The 7021-nt window shown below is 37.0% G+C and overlaps 1 pseudogene; it reads right to left on the reverse strand.

The window, feature by feature from the left end:
- Positions 1-1325: 1325 nt before the first annotated feature.
- On the reverse strand, positions 1326-2087 carry LOC118632612 (annotated as a pseudogene).
- Between the last annotated feature and the right edge of the window lie 4934 nt (positions 2088-7021).

The raw sequence follows: 7021 nt of genomic DNA on the forward strand, positions 1-7021 counted from the left end.
GGCATGCACCACACACACAAAAATAATAAAATAAAGGCAAAGAAAAGCTAACCAGTCCCTAAATATCTTCTTCAATTACTTATAGTCTTCAAATTCCTGCTCTTAAAGGATTCAAGACAGGACCAACTGTAAAAATATTTGATGGAAAAAGTGAATCAAAAAGGACTAGACCAGAGAATGCAACACTGAACGCCAAGGGCCAATACATTGAGGAGCTGGGAGAAACCCAAAAGGAGGTGTCAAAAGGAGGAGGCATGAAATGACAAGCACAAAATCCTAATAGGGTAACATTTTTAAGTACCCACTACTGCCTGCTTTACCGTTTTACCAAATCTGCCTATGCCTCTTTGGTGACATGAGAAGATATTAGTTAAGTATTTACAAAAATAACATGGTAGGCAAGCAACTACTCCCTCATCCTTTCTTCTAAAAAGATAACTTTCCACAATAAAACTGTGGAAAATAAGGAGAATAAAATTAAAAACTATTCAACAGCCCTGGCTGGTTTGGCTCAGTGGTTAGAGCATCGGCTATGGACCAGAGAGTCCGAGGTTTGGTTCCCGATAAGGGCACGTGCCTCAGTTGCAGTTTGTCCCCAGCCCTGGTTGGGGTCGTGTGGGTGGCAACCAGTTGATGTGTCTCTCTCACATGGATGTTGCTCTGTCTGAAAATAAATGCAAAAAATAAAAATAAAAAGTCCCTGGGTCAGAATAAAAACAAACAAAAAACTATTAAACAGCCTTTAAATATTAAGTTTATAAAATATTTTTAATGATATTGACCAAAATCCAAAAAAGACCAAAGCTTTTAATTGTAGAGATAATATTTTCTAATTTTTTTAAATTATGCATTGAAAAGGGGCTTCACAGACATATTAAGGGAATATACCTTTGAAAAAACAAATATATATATATATATTTTGTTTTGGTTTGTTTTGTTTTTTTTCTTTAATTTCCATCTTGACATCAGGGTTTCTAGGCCAAGCCCTGTAATTTGGCAAATGTAATTTTAGCAACACTAGAGGGCACTCCATCAAGGCTAATAGGGTGGTTTTCAACTTAAACCATGAGTCCTACTACATCCCAACCACCTGGAAGAATTGTTAAGACAGCTTGCTGCACCCCACCCCCAGAGTTTCTAATTCAGTAGATACTGCAGTTCTTTTTTTTTTAAGTGGACCATTTTAATGTTTTTTACAATAGAATAAATCATCATCTTGATGACTGCAGACATGTTACCTGTGTAATAGCACTCAGAAACATCACAGTAATGGAGTTTTCCTGGTTGGTGCATAGTCTTCAGTAATTATGCCGAGTTACTTGCAGTCAAACCAGTAAGAATACATTTATGCATCCATCATTTTCAGGATTGTTGGTAACAGTCTTATTTTCCCCAAATAACCTGGCCTCCTTGTATCACAAGGCCCAACTCACTCATCGTCACCTCGATGACAATACCTTTGGTCATAACATTCAAAGTTGTATAAAGAAGGAATGAGGGATTCTTCTTTACACCAAGTATTGGCAGGCAAAAGGTGGTTTCCAGTTCAGGATGTCATGTGGGCCTTCTTGAAACGCAAGCCCATTGGCTTTTCATATTTAGGTGCTTTTCGAGTAAAGCCATCTCCACAAAGCTGACTTGAGTAACCATCCTCTTCAAGCTTTCTTCTCTCTCTTTCCTGTTCGAATGACTTTTCATACCTCTGCTTCTCCTTGGGCACAAGTTTAGGCAGAGGGACTTCCCATGTTACCGCTTTCTCTTTTCGTTTTTTGTTTAATCATATTAAAAAGTACTTTAGCTCCGACTGTCCCTCTCTGTCCCGTAGATATGCAGGTACTGCTCCTTATGGAATCTTGTCGTCATCCTTCTGTTTGCTGTTTCTCTTTTCACACATCGTGACAGTCTTTTCCATTTGTATTTTCTCAGCGTGGCGCTATTTATAGTAGAACTTAGCCTTCGTACCAATTATCTTCTTTGCTTTCTTTGAACATGAGCCTCTACCTTTCTTCTTTCTCTTTTTTATCATAGTAATCCAAACAATATCCGTAGCGCTTTTGGTGTAACTCAATATATTCATTTTGTGGCATGGATATCAGAACCACTGGGTGCATTTCCCCCCAGCACGAAGAAGCTCTCAACCTTCAGGTCTCAGAGACCCAAGCCAACTCCACACCACTCGAAACAGAAAAGGTAGAAACTGCATGTCTAAACAAGCTCTCAGGTGATGCCAATGCACGGATATCGGAACCACTGGGTGCATTCCCCCCAGCACGAAAAGCTCTCAACCTTCAGGTCTCAGAGACCCAAGCCAACTCCACACCACTCGAAACAGAAAAGGTAGAAACTGCATGTCTAAACAAGCTCTCAGGTGATGCCAATGCACGGATATCGGAACCACTGGGTGCATTCCCCCCAGCACGAAGAAGTTCTCAACCTTCAGGTCTCAGAGACCCAAGCCAACTCCACACCACTCGAAACAGAAAAGGTAGAAACTGCATGTCTAAACAAGCTCTCAGGTGACGCCAATGCTGCTGGGAACCACACTTTGAGAACCACCGGTCTAAACAATTAAGTTCAATTATTCCGAATGTATGTATTTATAAACAAACATTTAATTAACATGTAACTTAATTTACTTTTATTTATTCTATTTATTATATTATTTTAGTTATTTTCTATTTAATTTACTATCTAATTATTAATAATTATAGCTGCATGCTCATTTATAAAGCCCCATAGTTACATAGATTTGTTCAGTCTACCCGTTGTTATGTGGTATTTTATTCCACGTTAAAAAAAAAAAAATAGGCCATCTGTACATTTGATTGATAGACTGAAACAACAAACCTGGCCTAACTACCCCCCATGGCTAACCAAAGCTGGCTTTAGAGAGAATGGTGTCTCCTTTGAAGCTTCCTTATTAATTCCTAAACCTTACTTACAAAATAAACAAAGAGCTGTTAATAAGAAAAGCAGGAATGTGACGGCAATCTAATTTTTATAAGTAGAGTAGTAGGGGAAATGAAAGTTAAAAGCAGTCTCTGGCACTTTTCCTCCTCTTTCTTCTCACTGTCCCCCTAAAGGTATCAGAAACTATTCTCCATGAAATCTCACCTACATTAAGCCCTGTTCAGAGGAGAATCTCCATCACAGAATGACAGTGATGCTCATTCTATACAGCATGTGACAAATAGCAGCACAATGTGCAGGTGGAGAAAAGCAGAAACATTTGCAGATCTATTAACTTATTTGTTAAATAGACCATTTCTTGAGATTTTCCTACTCTAGCCTGCATTTTCAACGTTCTGTAGCAGTACATTTCTAAAATCCCTAAAATAAAAACCATAAAGATAACGTTAACCTAATTTTTTTTACTATATCAGTTCTAATTTAATTTCTACATTGCTAGATTCAAAGAATACATAATGCAGGAAGGACATTAATATCCTTTTGTGATTTTCTGATAAGAAAACTATAAACTCTTTACAATGTAATGTTGAAGGAGCTGAATAGTCAGAATATAATAATTTGGCTCATTTCCAGAGTGACTGATATATAAAGACAAATTAATGTTCTAAGAAAAGAATCAGAATCAAGATTTGGCAATCCTTTTGGGGTGATAAAAAAAATTGGAACTAGATAGAGGTGGTGGTGGTTGTACAACATTATAAATGTACTAATACCACTGAACTGCTCACTGTAAAATGGTTGATTTTATGTTAGGTCAATTTTACCTCCTTTTTTAAAATATGTCAAACAAAAATTGGCAATACAACTTTCACAATTTTCTAGTCCTTTTAAGATTATTGAGCCTGACAATTTACAAGAAAAAAACACTTTTACAAGAAAAATGTTGGATTTCTTATGTACAAACCATATGGACAAATAATCTTAAATTTTAATCCCCTACAAGCATTTAATTTGATTGATGTCCCCTACCCACCTGGGTCTTTTTTTATTTTCCCAGGGACAGAAGGGACAGCCCCAATCTGACTTCATAAATGTTGTTCGTAATTCTAGGGAAAACCTCAGAAATTTCTGAGAAAAACTTTACACATAACGGCTAAAAATCAGAGCGGTAAACAGATTAGTTTTAAGTAATTCAGACACCTTATATTTTTTGAAATAAATACAAAGTTAAGCCCTTGTTGGACCTTTTCTTGGGAATTTTTTTAAAAGAATGTTAAGCCCTGGCCAGTGGAGCTCAGTTGGTTGGGCATCACCCCATGCACTGAAAGGTTGCTGGTTCGACTCCTGGTCAGGGCTTGAGGGAAGGGGGATCGTTGCTCTCACATCAATCTTTCTCTCTTTCCCTCTCTCCCTTTCCCATTTTTTCTCCCATTCTATATATGTAGATATATATATATATTTTTTTTAAAGAATGTTAAAACTTCTTGTTAAACTTTGATGAAACCTATAAATTTTTTACCCAGTCACACTGTCAAACACATGCATAGTTGAAAATATATTTTCTGTTTCATTCACCCTTTCTGAGGAAACTACTGGACTATATGCTCCCCTAAACTGAGAAAGTAAACTGTGAAAGAGGAAGATGTGATCCAGGGGACCATATAATACATTAAAGGAGATGGCAGGTGAGTAGTAGGCTTAAGAGCAACATCCAGATTGGAGCTGAGAACAGAAGAACTCTGGAAGGAAGGAAGGAAGGAAGGAAGGAAGGAAGGAAGGAAGGAAGGAAGGAAGGAAGGAAGGAAGGAAGGAAGGAAGGAAGGAAGGAAGGAGAGGGAGGGAGGGAGGGAGGAAAGGGAAAGGGAGGGAGGAAGAGAGAAAGAAAGAAGGGAGAAGGAAGGGAAAAGAATAGATGGCAGCAGAGAGGGAGAGAAATCTAACAACCTAATGTATTTAAATATAAGGAACAACTTACAGTTCTATTATAGAATTTGGGATAATCATATAGAAAGTTAAGCAGAAAAAAAAGAACAATATAATCATTAATGCCTGGGAAAATAGAAAAAAAATTTAGTCATAGAATAATATGTGGCTTAACTATGAATAATAATTACATAATCATAGTAATATAAACACTAAATATTGTTTTAACCAAATATCATCACATAATTTAAAAGGTAAGAGACAGGAAAAGGAGGAGCATATTTAAAAAGCTGAGGGCTTGCCCTGGCCGGTTTGGTTCAGTGGTTAGAACGTCAGTCCGCAGTCCAGAGAGTCTAGGGTTTGGTTCCCGCTAAGGACACATACCTCAGTTTCAGTTTGTCCCCAGCCATGTGAGTGGCAGCCAGTCGATGTGCCTCTCTCACATCAATGTTTCTCTCTCTTCTTTCCTCTCTCCCTCCCGCTCTATCTGAAGATAAATGCAAAAAATGCCCTCGGGTGAGGATAAAAAATAAAATAAATAAAAAATAAAAAGCTGAAGGTTTGCCCTGGCCAATTTGGCTAAGCAGTTAGAGTATCGACCCATGGACCAAAGAGTCATGGGTTCGATTCCCAGTCAAGGTCACTTACCTGGGTTGTGGGTTCAATCCACAGCCCCAGTCGGGGTCATGTGGAAGGCAACCAATCAATGTGTGTCCCTCACACTGACGTTTATCTCTCTCTCTCTCCCTCCCTCCCTCCCACTCTATCTTTAAAAAATCAATGGAAAAGTATCCTCAGGTGAGAATTTTAAAAATAAAAATAAAATAAAAAGCCGAAGACTTATATTTTATAGTAAATAGTGAAGAGATTAAATTGGAAACTAAAAATTCAAACAGCAGCCGTATAAGAATATTGTTTAGAAAAATGAAAGTAAATACCAAAATAAACAACTATAAGTAAGAGTTTAGGGTGGTCATCATGTCTGGAGAGTGAAATGTGGGAACAGGGAGCATGGAGAAGGAATGTGGTTTTTTCATACTTATCATAATACGGTGGTTTTCTTTTAAAAAGTGTTAGTATCATTAGATGAATAGTAAAGTTCAATTGCAAAATAGTGTTTATAACCCTGGCTGGGTGGTTCAGTTGTTTGGAGTGTCATCCCATACACCAAAAGGTTACAGGTTCGATTCCCGGTCAGGGCACATACCCAGGTCTCAAGTTCCATCTGTGGTGGGGGCGCCTACAGGACGGAATTGATCTGTGTTTCTCTCTCACATTGATGTTTCCGTGTCTTTTTCTCCCTTCGTCTCTAAACATATCCGCAGGTGAGGATTAGAAAAAAAGAAAAGAAAAAAATATGTATAGATGTCTATAATACCAACTGTTGAGTTTGTATTTTAAAAATCAAAGTACTACGCTTAAATTAAAACATATTTATGAGTAAATAGATGTTTATTCACTTAAATTAAAACCTTATTTGAGCATCTGATAGGACAAAGTCTTAGAAAAAAGTGTCATAAAATCTGAAAAATCATAATTTTAACAATCATTGTTGATTAGTAAAAAAACTGTTACTAACTTCACCCAAGCTGAGAAGCCCCTTTTCTATGTTCTAAGCATTTATTATTATTATATAGTTATACAGATATAACTTTCTCATTAAAAATACATTCTGTTTTAGGGTAATAAAATATATAACTCTTCATTTCAGAGCTTATCAGTAGTAGAATGCCCCTAAATCTTACTACATGTTTACTTGAATAATGAGCCAACAAAACAAAACAGGCAGAAGTTTTGTAATCAAAATATTGTTCTAATAGAGTATGAAATTAGATAAAATGTCTTTTAAATTAATCTCTCACACAACATATTAATTTCTCATTATTTTGCCATTTGCCCCTGTAACTCTACATGACTTGAGTATTAAAACTGTGCAATATAACTTACCAAGAAAATATTAAGATTTACGTTAAAGATGACAAACTGAACACACCCTTATCTGCCTTCCCTCTCAAGACACCATTAAAATTGTAGAGTTGAGCAAACAAGTCAAGCTCTTAAATGACTGAGAGCAAACACACCGAACCTGGAACAGTATTTAGGAGAAAATGCACAGAGGAGGGAACACTGGCAGGTTCACAGTCCCCTGTTGCCCATTACATAGCTAAATGATATAATTGGTAGCTCT

The sequence above is a fragment of the Molossus molossus genome, unplaced genomic scaffold (genome assembly GCF_014108415.1).
Source record: "Molossus molossus isolate mMolMol1 unplaced genomic scaffold, mMolMol1.p scaffold_m16_p_17, whole genome shotgun sequence".
In the NCBI taxonomy this organism is placed as follows: domain Eukaryota; kingdom Metazoa; phylum Chordata; class Mammalia; order Chiroptera; family Molossidae; genus Molossus; species Molossus molossus.